Below are 19781 nucleotides of genomic sequence, written 5' to 3'. Positions count from 1 at the left end.
TAATACGCTTGAGCGCAAAGGCTGAGTGACGCCAACCAGTGAGCTGCGCGTAACCTCAACCAAGATGGCGGTACCTTCCCCCGGCTTCTGTTCCTCTTGTGTTGCTGGAGGTAATCTCTGTGTTTGTTGTTGGCTCCTTTGGGACGCGAGGGGCGGGCTGGCTGATGACTTTCAGCATCCCTGGTCTTCACAAACTTAAATACACTTTAAACAGTGGGGCTAAGAGTAAACCTTGAGGACCAACAATTCTGAGGACATATTCAGGAATGTCATATAAAGGATTTCTCTTTTTCCGGAGATAATCTGAAAGTACCCAAACCTAGTCTCCTCACTCCTAATGCAAGCATTCTGTCTGTTGTCTACTATATTACTCTGAAATTTTCGTTAATACTGAATCCGTTTTTTAGCAAGGTAATTTGGAAGTCTAAGTGACACCTTTGTCTCCCAGGAACTATATTGCTTGCAACAGATGGACAGATTGCAACAGATGGCAGGGCTGTATAATCATGAAAAACGCTCCTTCGATGGACTTTTTTTAGTAACAAGAAGATATTTGTAGTGTATTAAGCAATCAAAGAGCCTGATTTCAACCAAAATGTTGAAATCAGCAAAAGGATGATTCATCCATTGGGGGAAGTTGGGAGGTGGGAGATGGTTAATTCTGGCCGTAGAAAAATTAAATTAATTATCCCCTGTCAAACAACAGAGCACACCCCTCTGGTGAAATGGAAGCTTTCACAGAGTCAGTGACTCTCTTACTTGGCAGTACTGGATAAATAATGACCAGTCACTCTCCTGAGAATCACTCCATACATTTTATTTACTCTTTCAATAAATATTCAGCATCTCCCACCTGTCATCACTAGGGATACAGTGGTACACCAAAGGGACATGAGGACCTTTCAGTCTGAAGTCAATAAAATATTATAAAAACACATCTAAACATACATTGAAATAAGTGCAATAAAAAAAGTACAATGTTACAGTGAACCCTATTGTAAATGACGGTACAAGAATAAAAAGATTCTTTTCGTGAATTACAACAAATGTATCACACTATTACAAGGTGTTAATAATAGAGTGGTATATGCGGTAGAATACACCTAATGTAAACTATATACAGTTAATAGTACAATTTTAATATTTTCATCAGGTGCAATAAAAGTACCACACTAATTCAAAGTGTCAGTAATTGGAGTATATTTTTACATAAATACTGTAATTTTTACATGATTTTTCTATAAACCTGCAACTTCTCTAATTAAAAAATTAAATTGAGTGTATAATCTCTGATTCTGAGCAAATTGCTTTGAATTCCAAGACAATACTATACCCTATTTCTCTTCAAGAACTTTTTCTTTACCTCTGTTGTTTTTGGTCCAATCCATGCATACCATCTCAAGGTTGCCTCTTTATTCTGTTTGGTGCCTTCCCATACTTTCCTAAGAACTGGTATTTGCTTCATTTTCAATGCTTTCATAGCTCCCTCTATTGTTATTATTAGTTTTTACTAGCTAGTAGTACCTTAGGACAGGCTGATAATCATCTCTGCATCCTGATTTCTGACAGTGCCTGGTAGAGACAACTCTCAAAAATTTATTGAATGAATAGCACTGGAGAACAGTAGAGAAATTGTTAAAAATTGGAATGCTGTGCTGGGGAAGTACAAAATGTTAACATTTCAAACCAACTGTTTTGTTTCCTTTGGGCAATTCTTAAATTGAGCTCTCCCCTTTTATCCAGTACATAAAATCTGGATGTTCTCATCTAGTGTTTCAGAGAAGCTGCCCTGAGCACTTGCGTTAGAAACAAGGTCATGTGAAGCTGGTCTAAAAGTAGAATTTAGTCTAAGTGCACACATTCTCAAATATCACAGCAATAGGAAATGTAAAAAATAATCACCTCACAAAGCCTGTCAATATAAAACTATTACTAGAAAAGAATAAAGTCTCAATTTCTGCCATTACACATAGCTTCTAAAGATCTATGACTATTTCATTATCCTCACTTTGAACACCTTTAAATTCCTTCTTGGTAAAATATTAATATCACTTTACATTTAAGTCAAAATGCAAATATGTAGGGTGGGCGGCGGTGGCTCAGCAGGCAGAGTTCTCACCTGCCATGCCGGAGACCTGGGTTCGATTCCTGGTGCCTGCCCACTCAAGAAAATAAAACAAAAAAAGGCAAATATGTATAAACCAGAAGTATGCATTTTATTTCTTAATAGATTAATATAAGTAAAGGGTGGAATAATTTTATTTAAATCAACTAGTTAAAATGATTTATTCATTCTCCCATAAATGGAGAGGCAGGTTTTATTTTTAGAAAGTCACTACATTTTAAGGCAAAAATTTTTTCAGATTAATTTTGAAATAAAAAAACTGAAAGTTTGTGTTTATGTTCTTTTTTTAAAAAAAATCTGAAGTTAATTAAAGCAGAAACTTGTGAAGGCCCATGGGAAACCATCTCCTGTACAACAGGTTAGTCATGGATTTTGAGGAACTTAGTGACTAAGAAACAACCATCAACACAAAAAAATTGTATAAATTATTTTTCATTATTCATCATATTTTTCTCCTCAGAGAGCTATAGACAATGAAGTTGTTGTTTTTTCCTCTGTATTGTCAATAAGGATGTTATCTCTCAAGTACATTTGAGAATAAAAAAATAAGCATCCCTTATACAATTACACGGTTTTCTTGATCCATAGAGGATAAAATTTTTGTCAGGTCTCTATCAAATGAGAAAAAATAGTTTAATATAGAACTTTCTTTTTTAAAGTAAGGCTAAATTTAGTCAAGATTTTAAGGAGTGTCTTTATATGGACTTTATGTCCTTCCTAATTAGGAGCAATAAAGGGGACTGTCTTTGATAAGATTATGGTAATAGTGGATGATAAGGAGCCCCAATTCAAGGTTTCAGAACAGGGAAATGCACTCTAGAGCAAAAACTTTCATAAAGAAGAGTTATTTCATGGAGTACAAGGGTAATTCAGTGGTAGAATTCTCACCTGCCATGCAGAAGACCCAGGTTTGATTCCCAGTCCATGCACTTCCCAAAAAAGAAACAAACAAGTAAAACAAACAAAAATTCAACAAATGGTGCTGCAATAATGGGATTCTCACATGGAAAATAATGAAATGTGACCCTGCCATACAGCAAAAACCAAAACAAAACAACAGCAACAACAAAAAAACCCAACTTGAAGAGTTATTTCCATAAGAATATAAATATTTGAGATTTGGTCCTAGAACCCTATAACATAAAAATTAATTCATTAGCATGCACTAATCACTTAAGATGCATTTTATAAATTGAGAATAACAAGAATGACATTAATATAATAAAATATTAAATTTAAAGAAGAGATATTTAAATGCTTTGTATGATACTTCCCTTTAAAATGTCAACACTGCACTTAATGGAAGAATTATGTAGAGAGGATTGTGGGAAGATGGCAAAGTAAGAAATCAGGAATCAGTACCTCCACCAAAGCAGTTCTTGAACTGGCAGAAATTGTTTGAATGAATTATTTTGAATCTCTGGAGTCTAGTGGCATACTGTGCAACATCCAGGGAAGAGCTGGAAGAAGAGGCTGGTAAATTATGGTAAATATTAGTGAATTTCATCCTCCACACACCTTCCTCCTTCCCCCCACTGCATGGCAGGCAGCACTGGGGACTGTAGCTCAGTCTCCTGGTGCAGCTTGCTGGTGCCAGGGTATGTTATAAGACTAGTACTTCAAAATCCCGGGAGTGTGGTTTGTATTAGTTTATCTGCTGGAATGCAATATAGTAGAAATGGACAGCTTTTATAAAGGGAATTTAATAAGTTACAGATTTACAGTTCTAAGACCGAGAAAATGTCCAAATTAAGGTGTCAACAAGAGGTTACCTTTACTCAAGAAAGGCTGATGCCATACAGAATACCTGTGTTAGCTAAGAAGGCATGTGACTGGTTTCTGCTGGCCCCTTGCTCCTAGGTTCTTCTGTCTTCAGCCTCTGTTTCTGTGGGGATTCCTCACTTTGCTTCTCCAGGACTGTCTTTCATTTCGTGGCTTCCCTTGGTTCCCAGGTTCTGGCTTGCTTAGCATCTCATACTAAGGCACATGGTGAAGTCTGCTGGGTTGTCTGCCTGTGACTAGGCATCTGCTCTGTTGGCACTCTAAGCATGTGTGTCTCTGTCAGCTCAGAAGCAGCTGTTCTCCATGCATCTGTGTCTGTGCCAGCTCTGAAATTTATCCAGAACGTTTCTTTTAAAGGACTCTAGTAAACTAATCAAGACCCCACCCTTGAATGGGTGGGATCACATCTCCATCTAATCAAAAGGTCACACCCACAGTTGGACACGCCACATCTCTGTGGAGATAATCTGATCAAAACTTTCCAAGATACAGTATTGAATCAGGATTAAAAGAAATGGCTGCCCCCCAGAAGACTGGGTCAGGATTTAAACATGGGTTTTCTGGGGTACATAATAATTCCAAATTGGCACTATACCTTTTTTTTTTGGGGGGGGGGTAAGGGTGGGGGTGCATGGTCTGGGAATCAAACCCATGTCTCCTGCATGAAAGGTGAGCATTCTACCACTGAACCATCCATACACCCCATCAAACTGGCATCATACCTTTTGATCAGCTACTTTTGTTCATTGGTTAGCTGCCTCTGAGGACAACTATTTTTCCAACTCTCTCTTTCCTGACCCCAGGCAGAAACAACAGAGGAGTCTTTTTTTAAATAGTACCTATTTTTTTTCTCTTTTCTCTTTTCTCTTTCCATTCCCCATTTGGATGCAAAAATAGTTTGGACAAGTTATAAAGCTAACAACAAACAATAAAACCCAACAAACAATAAAAAAACTGAGGGTGACAGAACTAGATTTCTAAAATTACAAGAAGATATACTCAGTATGTCCAGTTTTCAAAAAAAAAAAAAATACAAAACGCACGAAGAAATAGGAAATTATGATCCCATCAAAGGAAAAAAGAAAAAGAATTTACCAGAAACCATCCCTGAGGAAGCTCATCTGTTGGACTCTAAGTCAAAGACTTTAAATCAGCTGTTTTAAATATGTTCAATGAGCTAAAAGAATCCATATTCAAAGAATTAAGGGAAATCAGCAAAACATAATCTGACCAAAATAAAGAGATAGAAGTTATAAAAAGAACCAAACAAATTTTAGAGTTGCAAAATATAGTCATTGGAATGAAAAAACGGAGTAGACAGATTGAACATCAGATTTGAACAGGCAGATGAAAAGATCAGCAAACTTAAAGACAAGACAATTGAAATTATTCAGTGTGAGGAGCAGAAAGAAAAAATAATGAAGAAAATGAATAGAGACTGAGGGAAATGTGGGACAACATCAAGCATAGTAACATATACATTATTGGAGTCACGGAAAGACAGAAATGGGAAGGAAAAGTATTTGAAGAAATACTACAAATTTCTCAAGTCTGATGAGGGATATGAATGTACGTATCCAAGAAGCTCACCAACTTCCAAGCAGGATACACAAAGACACATTATGACCAAACTGTCAAAATCCAAAGACAAAGAGATGAAAGCAGCAAGAAGGAAATGACTTGTCACATACAGAGACTGTCATATATAATTGACATATTATTATATATATATATATAAAACAGTGGATTTCTTATAAACTATGGAGGTCAGAAAACAGTTGGATGGCATGTTTAAAGACCTTAAAGGGGAAAAAAAACAACAACTGTCAACCAAGAATTCTATATCTGACAAAATTATCCTTAAAAAATGAAGATTAAATTAGGTAATTTACAGATAAACAAAAGCTGAAAGAGTTCACTACCAAAAGACCTGCCCTACAAGAAATGCAAAGTGGGTCCTTTGGGCTAAAATAAAAAGGTGTAAACAGCAACTCCAAGCTATAAGAATAAATTTAAAAATTGATAAATGTAACTTGATTGGTAAATATAAAAGCTTATATTATTGTACTATTGGTTTATAACTGCTTTTACCCTCTATATGACTTTGCAGACAAATGTGAAAACTATTTTCAACCTTTTTAGTTTTTGGTATATTACAGTGGCCAGAGGGAAGTACCTGAAACTGTAGAGTTGTGTTCCAGTCACCATATTTCTTGGAAGATTATTGTATAATCATTGTGACGTGACTGCGTGATTGTGAAAATCTTGTGTCTTATGCTCCTTTTATCTATAGTATGGGCAGATGAGTAAAAAATACAGATAAGAAATAAATAATTGGGAGAACAAAGGTTAAAATAAATTGAATAGATTGAAATACTAGTGGTCAATGAAAGGGAGTGGTAAGGGGTATGGCATGTATGAGCCTTTTCTATTTTCTTTTGCTGGAGAGATGCAAATGTTCAAAAAAAAGATCATGGTGATGAATACACAACTGTGTGATGATATTGTGAGCCATTGGTTGTATCATGTCAAGAATGTTTGTATTTTTTCATTTTTTATAATAAAAATATTTTTTTAAATATCAATGGACTAAACTCTCCTATTAAAAGGCAGAGATTGACAGATTTGATGAAAAAGCATGATACATCTATATATTGTCTACGAGAGAGTCACTTTAGGTACAAAGAGGTTGAAAGTAAAAGGGTGGGAAAGATATTCCATGCAAACAGCAATCAAAAGAGAGCCAGAGTGTTTATATTATTGTCAGACAAAATAGTCTTGAAGGTAATAAAGATTACAATAGACAGATATTTTGATAAAAGATTTTTCCAGCAAGAAGATGTACATATATACACCTTATAGCAGAGCCCCAGAATATATGAAATAAAAATTGATAGAATTGAAGAGACAAATAATAGTTCTACAATAATAGTTGGAGACTTCTTCAATAGAACACTTTCAGTAATTGATAGACCATCAGAATTGAAAGTCAATAATGAAATAGCAGACTTGAACAACACTATTAACCATTTAGACTTAATAGACCTATATAGAAAACTCCACCTGTGGTGGTTTGAAGCTGTATATACCCTAGAAAAACATGTTCTTAAATCAAATCCATTTCTGTGGGTGTGAATCCATTGTAAATTGGGCCTTTTGATGAGGCTACTTCAGTTAAGGTGTGATCCACCTCATTCAAGATGGGTATTATCTTCTTATTGGAGTTCTTTTAAAAGGGGATGGAGAGAGAGAAGGAGACAGAGAAAGAGAGAGACAGAGATAGGGGGTGGGGGAGAGAGCGTGCACAATAGAAGCAAGATGCTGAAAGCAACGAAACCTGGAGAGAAGGGAGAAACCAGCAAATGTTGTGATGTGCCTTTCCAAGGATCACTGGCAGCCAATCGTCAGGAAGATAGCATTGCCTTGATGATGCCTTCATATTTGGACATTCTCACAGCTTCCAACTGTAAGCTAATAGATTCCCATTGTTTAAAGCAAACCCACTTCATGGTATCTGCTTTGACCAACCTCAGAAGCTCTTGGAACAACCTCAGAAAACACCATTCAACAACAGAAGAATGCCCATTCTCAAGTACACATGGAACATTTTCCAAGACAGATCATTTGTAAGACCGCAAATCAAATCTTAATAAATTTTAAAATATTGAAACTATACAAAATATTTTCTTGGGCCAAAATGGAAAAAAATTGGAAATTAATAACAGAAGGAAAACTGGAAAATTTACAGATATGCAGAAATTGAGCAACACACTATTAAATAGCCAGTGGGTAAAAGAAGAAATAAGAAGGGATATTAAGAAATATCTTGAAACAAATGAAATAAAAAAAAAAGCCCACAACATTTGAAAACTTATGGGATGCAGCTAAGGCAGTGCTCAAGGAAAATTTATACCTCTAAATGCGTACATTAAAAAAGAAGAGGGTGGGCAACAGAGGCTCAGTGGCAGAGTTCTCACCTGCCATGACGGAGTCCTGGGTTTGATTTCCAGAGCCTGCCCATGCAAAAAAGAAAAAAAAAAGAGAAGAAAGAAGACAACAGATCAATTACCTAATTTCACACCTAAAGAAACTAGAACAAGAAGGGCAAACTAAACCCAAAGTTAGGAAAACTAAGGAAATAGCAGAGATAAATGAAACAGAGAGTAGAAAAATAGTAGAATCAACATAATTAAACTTTTTTTTTAAAGAGCAATAAAATTGGCAAACCTTTAGCCAGGCTGACCAAAAAGAGTGGGGGTAGGGAGAGGAGGGATAGGACACATATAACAAAAAACCAGGAATGAAAGTAAGGACATTAGTAGAAGATCTTACAGAAATAAAAAGGATTATAAGAGATACAATAAACAATTTATATGCCAACAAGTTAGAAAAGCTAGATAGAATGGATGAATTCCTAGAAACATACAAATTACCCACTCTGATGCAAGAAGAAATATAAAATCTCAAAAGACCTATAACAAAGATATTGAATCAGTAATCAAAAAGTTCCCAAAAGAGAAAAAATCCAGAACCAGATGGTTTCAATACTGAATTCTACAAAACATCTGAAGAACACTTAACACCAATCCTTATCAAACTCTTCCAAGAAAATAGGATATGAGGTTTTATTTCCGAAGTCATTCTATGAGGCCAACATTACCCTGACACCAAGCTAGATAAAGACAGTACAAGAAAAAAAATTACAGACCACCATCCATTGTCAACATAAGTGCAAAACTCCTTAACACCATAATGGCAAACTAGGTCTAATCTTATAAGTATTATATACCATAACCAAGTGGGATTTATTCCAGGAATGCAAAGATGGTTTAACATAAGAAAATCAATGTAATACACAACATTAATAGATGAAGAAAAAAAACCACATGATCACCTCAATTGATGCAGGAAAGATATTTGGTAAAATCCAACATCCTTTAATAATAAAAGCACTCAGAAAAATAAAAATAGAAGGGAACTTCCTCAACATGATAAAGGGCATTTATGAAAAATCCATAGCAAATATCATACACAATGGTGAAAGCTTTCCCCCTAAGATCTGAAACAAGACAGGGATGCCCACTGTCACCCCTGTAATTCAACAATTTGCTGGAAGTTCTAACCAGAGTAATCAGGCAAAAGAAAGAAGTAAAAGGCATCCAAATTGGAAAGGAAGTAAAGCTGTCCATATTTGCAGATGACATGATCCAATATGTGGAAAATTCCAAAGAATCCACAAGAAAGCTACTAGAACTAGTAAACAAATTCAGCAAAGTTGCAGAATACAAGATAAACACGAAGAAGTCAGTTGGCCTCCTATACAAAATTAATGAACAATCTGAGAAGGAAATCAGGAAAATTCCATTTACCAAATAGTATCTAAAAAAAGAATAAATTTAACCCAGGAGGCGAAAGTCTTGTACACTGAAAACTACAAAACATTGCTGAAAGCAATTAAAAAGACCTAAATAAATAGAAAGATATCCTGTGTTCATGGATTGGAACACTTAATATTGTTAAGATGTCAGTACTGCCTAAAGCAATCCACAAGTTCAATGTAATCCCTATCAAAATTCCAACAGTCTTTTTTTTTTCTTGCAGAAATGGGAAAGCTGATTCTTAAATTCTTGAGGAATTGCAAGGGGCATCAAAGAGTCAAAACAATCTTGAAGTAGAGGAACAAAGTTGAAGGACTTTCACTTCCTGACTTCAAAACTTACTACAAAGGTGCAGTAATTAACTCAGTGTGTGCTGGCTAAGGGTAGACATATAGACCAATGGAATAAAATTGAGATGGCAGAGATAAATCCACTCATCTGTGTTCAGTTGATTTTCAATGAGGGGCCAAGTCCATTCAACAGGGAAAATAATCGTCTCTTCAAGAAATTGTGTTGGCAAGCAGTATGGACAACCAAAGCTATAGGCTGAGACCCCAGTCTTGGGGTTTGTTCATATGAAACTTAACCCCACAAGGATAGTTCAAGCCTACTTAAAATTAGGCCTAAGAATCACCCCCAAAAGAACCTCTTTTGTTGCTCAGATGTGGCTCTCTCTCCAGCCAACACAACAAGCAAACTCACCACCCTCCCCTGTCTATGTGGGACATGACTCCCAGGGGTGTGGACCTTCCTGGCAACGTGGGACAGAAATCCTAGAATGAGCTGAGACTCAGCATTAAGGGAATGAGAAAAACTTGACCGAAAGGGGGAAGAGTGAAATGAGACAAAATAAAGTGTCAATGGCTGAAAGGGTCCAAACAGAGTCGAGAGGTTATCCTGGAGGTTATTCTCACGCATTAAATAATATCACCTTGTTAACCAAGATGTAATGGAGAGGCTGGAGTGAACTGCCTGAAAATGTAGAGCTGTGTTCCAGTAGCCATGTTTCTTGAAGATGATTGTATAGTGATAAAGCTTTCACAGTGTGACTGTGTGATTGTGAAAACCTTGTGTGTGATGCTCCTTTTCTCTACGTTGTCAATAGACGAGTAGAACATATGGAATAAAAATAAATAATAAGGGGAAAAATTGTGCTGGAATAACTAGAAATCCACAGGCAAAAGAATGAATGTGGACACTGACCTGTTACCATATATAAAAAGTAATTAAAAATGGATCAACTATGTAAATATAAGAGCTAATACTATAAAATCTTACAAGAAAATATAGGCAAATATTTTTAAGGAACTCATGGCAGGCAATGGATTTTTTAGATTTTACACTGAAAGCACAAGCAATAAAAGAAAAATAGAACAATGGACTTCATAAAAATTAAAAACTTTTGTGCATCAAAGGATGTATCAAGAAGGTGAAAAAGCAACCTATAGAATGGGTGAAAATATATGGAAACAATTTTTCTGATAAGAGTTTAATATCCAGAAAATATAAAAACTCCTACAACTTTAACAAAAAGACAAAGAACCCAGTTTAAAATGGGCCAAGTGTATGAATAAACATTTCTCCAAAGAAGATCTTCAAATCACCAAGAAGTATATGAAAAGATGCTCAACATCATTGGCCATTAAAGAAATGCAAATTAAAATGATGAGATACCACTCCACACTCACTAGGATGAATATTATTTTTTAAAAAAACCTGAAAATAACAGCTGTTGGCAAGGATGAAGAGAAGTAGGGACTTTCGTACATTGTTGGTAGAAATGTAAAATGGTGCAGTCGCTGTGGAAAATAGTTTGGTGGTTCCTCAGAAAATTAAACATAGAAGTTAACATATGTTCTAGTTTGCTAGCTGCCAGAATGCAATATACCAGAAACAGAATGGCTTTTAAAAAGGGGAATTTAGTAAGTTGCTAGTTTACAGTTCTAAGGCCAAGAAAATGTCCCAATTAAAACAAGTCTATAGGAATGTCCAATCTAAGGCATCCAGGGAAAGATACCTTGGTTCAAGAAGGCCGATGAAGTTTGGAATTCCTCTCTCAACTGGAAGGGCACATGGTGAGCACAGTCAGTTTCTCTGTCATCTGGGAGGCACATGGTGAACACGGTCAAGGTTCCTCTCTCATCTGGAAGGGTACATGGCGACATGGCATCATCTGATAGCTTCTTCTCCTGGCTTCCTGTGTCATGAAGCTCCCCGGGAGGTGTTTTCCTTCTTCATCTCAAACGCGCTGGCTAGTGGACTCTGCTTCTCATGGTTATGTCGTTCTGCTCTGCTCTCTCTGAATCTCCTTCATTCTCCAAAATGTTTCCTCTTTTATAGGACTCCAGAAACTAATCCAGACCCACCCAAATGGGTGGGGACACATTTCCCCCAATCCAGCTTAACAACCACTCTTGGTTGGGTTACATCTCCGGGGAGATGATCTAATTACAAATTCAAACATACAGTATTGAATAGGGATTATTCTGCCTTTATGAAATGGTATTTAGATTAAAACATGGCTTTTCTAGGGGACCTACATGCTTTCCAACCAGCACAACATAAGACCGAGTATTTCCACTTCTCGGTATATACCCCAAAGAATTGAAAGCAGGGACTTGGACAAATATTTGTTCACCAATGTTCATCGCAGAATTATTCAAATAGACAAAACTTGGAAGCACCCAAGTGTCTATCAACAGATGAGTGGATGAAATGTGCTGTATCCATACAACGGAATATTATTCAGCCATAAAGATAAATGAAGGGCTAGTACATGCTACAACACAGATGAACCTTGAAGACATCATGTTCAGTGAAATACGAGACACAAAAGGACAAATATTGTTTGATTTCTCTTATATGAAATACACAGAATAAGCAAATTCATAAGATCACAAAACAATAATTGTTCCCAGGAATAGGGATTGGGGTGTTACTTTGTTTTTAATTTTTTTAAAAAAATATTTTTATTGAGAAATCTTTATACGCATACAATCCATACATGGTGTACACTTAGTGGTTCACTATATCACCACATAGTTGTTTATTCATCACCATGGTCATTTTTAGAACATTTGCATCACTCCAGAAAAAGAAATAAAAAAGAAAAAACTCATACATCCTATACCCCTTACCTCCCTCATCGGCCACTAGTATTTCAATCTACTCAATTTATTCTACTCCTTATCCCCCGTATTATTTATTTTTTATCCATTTTTTTTACTCATCTGTCCATACCCTGGGTAAAAGGAACATCGGACACAAGGTTTTCACAATCACACAGTCACATTGTAAAAGCTGTGTTAGACAATCATCATCAATATTCAAAGTTACTGAATACACGTCAATGGTTTCGGGTACTTCCCTCTAGCCGTTCCAATACACCATAAACTAAAAAGGGATATCTATATAATGCATAAGAACCTCCGGGATAACCTTTCAACTCTGAAATCGCTTAGCCACTGAAACTTTATTTTGTCTCATTTCTCTCTTTCTCCTTTTGGTCAAGAAGGCTTTCTCAATCCCATGATGCCGGGTCCTCGCTCAGCCCAGGAGTTCTGTTCCATGTTGCCAGGGAGATTTACACCCCTGGGAGTCTTGTCCCACGTAGCAGGGGAGGGTGTGCGTTCACCTGCTGAGTTGGCTTAGAGAGAGAGGCCACATCTGAGCAACAAAAGAAGCTCTCTGGGGGTGACTCTTAGGCATAATGATAAGTAGGCTTAGTTTATCCTTCACAGGAATAAGTTTCATAGAGGCGAACCCCAAGATCAAGGGCTCAGCCTATTGATTTGGTTGTCCCCACTGCTTGTGAGAATATCAGGAATTCCCCAAATAGGGAAGTTGAATATTTTCTCCTTTCTCCCCAGTTCCTCAAATATTTTTTTATTCTCTGCCCAAATTACTCTGGGATGTATCAGGATGTCACAATAACCTGGACAAACTAACAAGATCTGCCCTATTCAAGAGTGCCTGAACTTAGGGTGTTCAACTAAACTGACCATACAAGATAAATAAGGTAATGTGATACCCAAAATATAAATTTTTCACCAAATAAACATCTCTGTGTTTAGTCTCACCCAGAAGTTGAAGTTTTAAGATATGGACCATATCATGTTTTACCCTGTATTCTGATTTACCTTGGGACTGGGGGTATTATTACTTAATTGGTATGAGTTTCTATTTTGGATGATGAATATAGTCTCTAAATTTAAAGTGGTAAAAGTTCCACCATGTTGTTAATGTACTTGAATGTCACTGAATTTTCCATTTAAAAATCATGAAAGTGATTTTTATGCTATGTATATTTGTTGCTTTCTGTAGAAACAGAGCTCGAAGGATATTAAGGAATGATGAGAAAGAAAGGAAGAAAGAAAGAAAGAAAGACACAGACGGGCTCAGGGGGTCTGAAGCTTGAGTTTACTTCAGACAGACTTCAGACAACTTTATTTTCAACCAGATCTTAGTTATATACCACAGGATGTCAATAGATATGCAGGCATTTCCTGAGGGAGCAAGATTCTTATCTCACAGTGTTCTTCATACTTAACGTAACTGTTTGGGGTAAACATTCTCTTCCTCCCAGACTGCTCTACATAACAATCGCCACAGTTTACCGCTGCCATCCCGAGGCCAGCAGCTTGCAACAAATTCTGTAGGTCTTGCTTTAAACTCTTGGCTTCTACATATATTTACCATAATGAAAAATAAATGCTTAAAAAAAAAAGGATTCTGTGGACAGGCGAAGCTGCTGAAACAAAAGTAGCTCTTGGAGTCAACCAGAGGGGAAAATGGAGCAAAAACACATTTTACATTTAATTTAGATCATGATAAAGACCTACTGCATTTGGAATAAAATCCAGACTCTTTTAACTTGGTCCTTAAGCCCTTAAATGATCTAGCCCTATCCTACTTCTCTGATCCCTGGCTCCAAATGATTCATTTTAGTTCCTGCTTCAGGACCTTTGTATTTATTCCTCCCTTTGTCTGCAAGGCTTTTTCCCCATGTCTTCACATATCTGGCTTTTCTCATCATTCAGGTTTCAACTCAGGTGTTACCTCCTCACAAAGGCCTTTTCTAAAGTTAGAGTATCCACTAGCACCATCACTCTTCATGATATTAGCTAGCTTTATTATATTTGTCACTACCCAAAATTATCACATTTATGATTTGTTATTCCCTAGCACCCTAAACTATAGTGTAAGTTTAAATTGTTTGGTTCATCATTGTAATCCTTAAACTTAGGACAGTGACCGACATACATAAGTACTTAATAAATATTAATTGAATTAATTAACTTACTGAATTTCAGTATGGATTGTATGACATCATTTATTTACCACAACAAAAGAAAATGTATTGTCATTTTCACTATAATACTTTTATCACTTAGAATTTTTATTTTGTACTTATTAAAAGAGATCTTTTAGACTTATTTAGACCTAGATATCTTTATGTGTTGCTCTATGAATATAAAATAGAGAAAATAAGCAAAATAAATTGGTTAAGGTATACTGAAAGTTCTTCACAAAGCCCAACTCTTCTGAATCTCTTTTTAGTAATAAATCTACCTGTATTTTAAAAATACTGTCATCAAGAGACAGCATTTAACAATTTTACAAAATCAACAGACCAGGAGAATATATATTTGCAATGTATGAAACTAACAATGCATTAGTGTCATGAATATGTAATGAGTTAATACATAAAACTGAGAAAAAAAGCCAAAGGGCAAATGGAAGAGACTCAAATGGCTGTATTAAAAAAGAAAAAAAGGAAATTGTACAGGGAAATAATTATGGAGTTATCCTCAACCTCATTAGTAATTGGAGGAATGCATTTTTTAGATAATTTTAGATTTAGAGAAGTTATAAAAATAGTACAGAAAGCTCCCACAAACCCAACTTCCAACATTAGTGTTAATATCTTATATAACCATAGAACAGTTTTCAAAACTAGGTGACTAGCCTTGACACAGTACAATTCAAGTACAAAATAATTTCAGACTTCACCAATTTTTCTTCTGATGTCCTTTTTTCTCTTCCAGCATCAAATCCAGGATCCTACATTATATTTAACTATTAGATCTCACTTTTCTATATTTTATGACAGTTTCTCAGTCTTTCCTTAACTTTCTTAACCTTGACACTGGAACAATATTTGCCAGTTATCTTGCTAACTTCCTTCAATTTGGTTTTGTCTGATGTTTCTTTTCATTGAGGTGACATACGTCCTTCTCATTACATTGAGGGATATGATGTTGAAATTTATTATTAGCAATGTTAATCTTGATTAGTTGGTTAAAATGGTGCCAAAATTCTCCACTGTAAAATTACTGTTTTCCCTTTGTAATGACTATTTTTTCAGTGGAATGTGTATTTTAAAACTGAGTGAATATGCTGGATATTGCTAAATCTCTGTATGGCTCGTGGATATCCAGGTTTTTCCACAAAGAAATATCCAAGTATCACCAGGAATAGTGGTGATGCAGCATGTCTTCATTGTTGTCTGCAGAATTTTCTTCTAAGCTGCTACATGGCACCATAGTAAGCAGAATTCTAAGATGGATCACAAGATTCTCCCACTCCTGGTGTATACACCTTGTATAACCCTCTCCCTTTGAATGTGAGCCAGACCCGTGGATGAGGGGATTTCACTCCTGTAATTATGTTACCTGCATGGCAAAAGAGATTTTTGCAGATATAATTAAGTTCTTTGATCAGCCCAGTTAATTAAAGGGGAGGTTAGTCTGGTTAGCCATGACCTAATCAGGTGAGCTTTTAAAGTAGGGGTTGGAGGTTTAAGGCTTTTCTCTGGCCTTAAAGAGAGTCCCCAGGAGTTCTCCAGCTACAAAGAAATAACTTCTACCAACAACCACATGGCTTGTTAGAGTTCCTGGTGCCTCAATATTTTAGCCTTGCAATAACCCAAGAAGAGAACCCTTTGAGTTGTACCTTGACTTCTGACCAACAAAATTGTGAGATAATAAATGCGTATTGTTTTAAGCTGTTAAATTTGTGTTGTTACACAGCAATAGAAAATTAATCTATCCATTCTCATACGTTTTTGTGCTGATGTTCCCCTGATCATACAAGAAGGTGTTAAGCAAAAGTTCACAGAAAACAGCCAAACTCATATTCCTTCCACAAATTTCTTATGTAGTTTTCTGACTGAAATTTTGGGGGATTGCCATTGTCCAAGAATGCAAACCAATTTTGCTTATGCTAAGAACCAATCACATACAGCCCTTATCAGTGCAAGACATATCTCAGAGTTTAAAATATAAAATAAAAGTGAATCCGAGGACAATAATATGCAGAAATTACTACCATCAACTTCAGAGATACTTTTAGGAGGCTAGGTGCAAATATTGGTTGAAGTTGTAGTTCATTGAAGCTCTGAAGGTCCTGCCTCCTGTTTAGAATTGTTGGAGTGACTAAAGAAAAAGCATCATCTGTTTTTCATTATGTTAGTGACGAATACTCTTTAATTCACTCTGAAAGCTGCCATAAGATATACCAATAGAATAAATGCAAAATATTAAAATATGACTGCTTATAGTGAAATGTCTAATATAAATGATGTAAATGGAAAACTAGTTAAGGTCAAATAATAAAGTTAAAAAATATACGATTTATTATATTTGCATGTATCCCTAACAATATATTGTATAGATACATATTGATGAAAATGAATGACAGCCACATACAACAAAATGGGTGAATTTTTGAAACAATGTTGAATGAAAAGTTAAATCTTCGACTATAGTTAAATCCTAGACTATACACAGGATACCATTTTTATAAGGTTCAAAAAGGAGCAGAGCTAAAAAATGTCATTTTAGGGATGCATGCATGTTTAAACCTTTTATACATGTGATAAAAGTATTAAAAAGAGGGATCATAAGGGTGCAGAGGGATAGGAGAGGAACTCAAGATAAATGCAAAGTACATGTAACGTTCTAATTTTTAAGTTAGGCGATGACTTATTATATACATGGTAATTTATTTGGGTGACACATTTATCCTTTTATGAGACAAAAGGTACATTAAAATATGTGTAAAATTATGCATAAAGGGTTGACAATTTATATTCACATGGTTTTTTAAAAATTATGCTTATTTTGGGGGTCATCTTAGCAAAAAGTGATTTTATTAAAAGATTTATTATGTAGTTCTCAGAATCTCTAGGACAGCCAAAGAATCATAATTAGAGATTGTACAGCCTCTTATAGTGTCAAAAAATTGCTGAAGTGAAGACTTTAGTGTCTACAATGTTGGGGACACACAATGCAGTTTACATCAGACTTTGCTGACATGGGATAGTGGATGTTACTAGAACCACTTCTGCTGCTCCTCTATGGCGCTGGATGTACCACTAACTTTAGATTTAAAGTTTAAGGCAGATGTGTTCTGGTTTGCTAGCTGCTGGAATGCAACACACCAGAGACGGATTGGCTTTTAATAAAAGGGGATTTATTTTGTTGGTTCTTCAGAGGAAAGACAGCCAACTTTCCACTGAGGTTCTTTCTTATGTGGAAGGCACAGGATGGTCTCTGCTGGTCTTCTCTCCAGGCCCCTGGGTTCCAACAACTTTCCCAGGGGTGACTTCTTTCTCCATCTCCAAAGGCCTGGGCTGAGCTGCAAGTGCCGAGATGAGGAATGCCGAGCTGCTTAGGCTGTGCTACATTGCGTTCTCTCATTTAAGCACCAGCCAATTAAGTCAAACGTCACTCATTGCAGCAGACACGCCTCCTAGCCGACTGCAGATGTAATTGGCAACAAATGAGGTTCACATACCATTGGCTTATGTCCGCAGCAACAAGACTAGGTATGCTCACCTGGCCAAGTTGACAACTGAATCTAACTAACACAAGATGTATCTTCTATAGTTACAAAGAATGTTGGGAAAACAGGTATTGGAGCTTTTAGGATAGAGAACGGCTCGCCTCATAAGGTTAAGGATTCCCTAGACAGAGGATGGGAGTTTGGATACTGGGCAGTCAAAAAGAAATGAGAGAACCAACCATTCTCTTGGTTACATTACTTCACTATACTCCCTCAGCTAATAACACTTTTTTAAAACATGTTTTCACTCAACACAATGCAACTATTCAATGCAAAAGGACTTGTGTCAGACACTAATAATTACTTTGTCAATTTTTTTTTTGTCTTTGCTAAAATAGAATACTGATTTTATTTGGGGTCAGCCTCGTTTGCAGCTAGTGATGGCCATGTGACTGGTCAGACAAATGAGACAAGGGGAAAACTGGAATTTCTGGGAAAGTTTTGCTTTTCGTGGTATAAGGAAATATATATAGCTGGTACAGGCCATTTCCCATTTTTTTTCTGTCTTAGACATGGACATGACATGTAGCACAGCAGCAAACTTCTTACAACCTCAAAATGGCATGAGGGATGAAAGCCTACATACTAAGGAGGCAGATCTGAAAGAACTGTACCCTCTTCTGTATGTAGTAAGGGTTACTGATTAGGCTTTGTTCCTTCTGTTGTATGCACACATATTCTCAGTGACATCATTCTAGAAACAGGTAACAGTTGTATCTCATTGGTTAAAACCCCATTCACAGAATGCATGATGATTTTTTAATATATGGGCTATGGCATTTCTTTTGCACTATCAATAAAAATAAATTTTGTTAAGAATCACTTGAACTCTGAGCATTATTTGGTATTTGAAGGTAGTATAACTTAATGGTTAAGAATGTGTTTAAGAGCATGCCTGAGTTTGAATCTTAGTTTCAGTTTGGACAAGTAACATAACTCTTTCTGACTGAGTATCTGAGGTATAAGAAACAGAGAGTAAATAATACAGTACCTAACACAGTAAAGCATTCAATAATTGGTAGGTATTACTGGCATTACCATCCATCCTTAACTTTTTGTGGCACCAAGCTTTCCCCATTCTTCTACCTATTTAATATCTCAATTGGATTTTCTAGTTTAAATCGTCCCTCCTCTGTATCCTATCCATAATTATACTGGATTTCTCACACTGCATTATAATTATATGCATACTTGTTTGTCTCTCCCACCAACTTTTCTTTGAAAACAGCATCCTCTTTTTCATTTTTCTATTCATAATTCCTAATGAAATGCCACGCACATAGTAGACTAGATGTTTTTGTATTAGAGTTCTTAAGTGTTACCTGGATGCTTATTAAAATACAAATTCCTGGACCCCATCCCCAAATTTCTATTTCAGTAGATCAGAGAACCACATTTTGAGAAACAATGAAATAGACCTTAAATGGTTGAACCAAATTATACATAAAGTATTGATTTAAGTCAAAGTAATAAAGGTAAATATAGACATTAGAACATTTTTCAAAACACTTTCAAACTGTCTTTATTTTATACTTTGTGATTTGTAATCATGAACTGAGAAAACCTCTTAAATCACTTCAGCAACAACTATTTGTACAGTTATACTAATATTATGCTAATTACAAATTTATGAAAACGCCTGTTGTGAC

The 19781-nt window shown here is 35.9% G+C and overlaps 1 long non-coding RNA gene across 1 annotated transcript; it reads left to right on the top strand.

The window, feature by feature from the left end:
• On the top strand, positions 1-18943 carry LOC143649817 (uncharacterized). The gene is made up of 3 exons (XR_013159200.1): positions 1-110; positions 9509-13303; positions 13609-18943. It is a non-coding gene; the product is annotated as an uncharacterized LOC143649817 (long non-coding RNA).
• Positions 18944-19781: the final 838 nt, after the last annotated feature.

This window comes from Tamandua tetradactyla, chromosome 11, assembly GCF_023851605.1.
Source record: "Tamandua tetradactyla isolate mTamTet1 chromosome 11, mTamTet1.pri, whole genome shotgun sequence".
NCBI lineage: Eukaryota > Metazoa > Chordata > Mammalia > Pilosa > Myrmecophagidae > Tamandua > Tamandua tetradactyla.
Note: the sequence above shows the minus strand (reverse complement) of the source record. Positions and strands in the feature narration are given on the sequence as shown.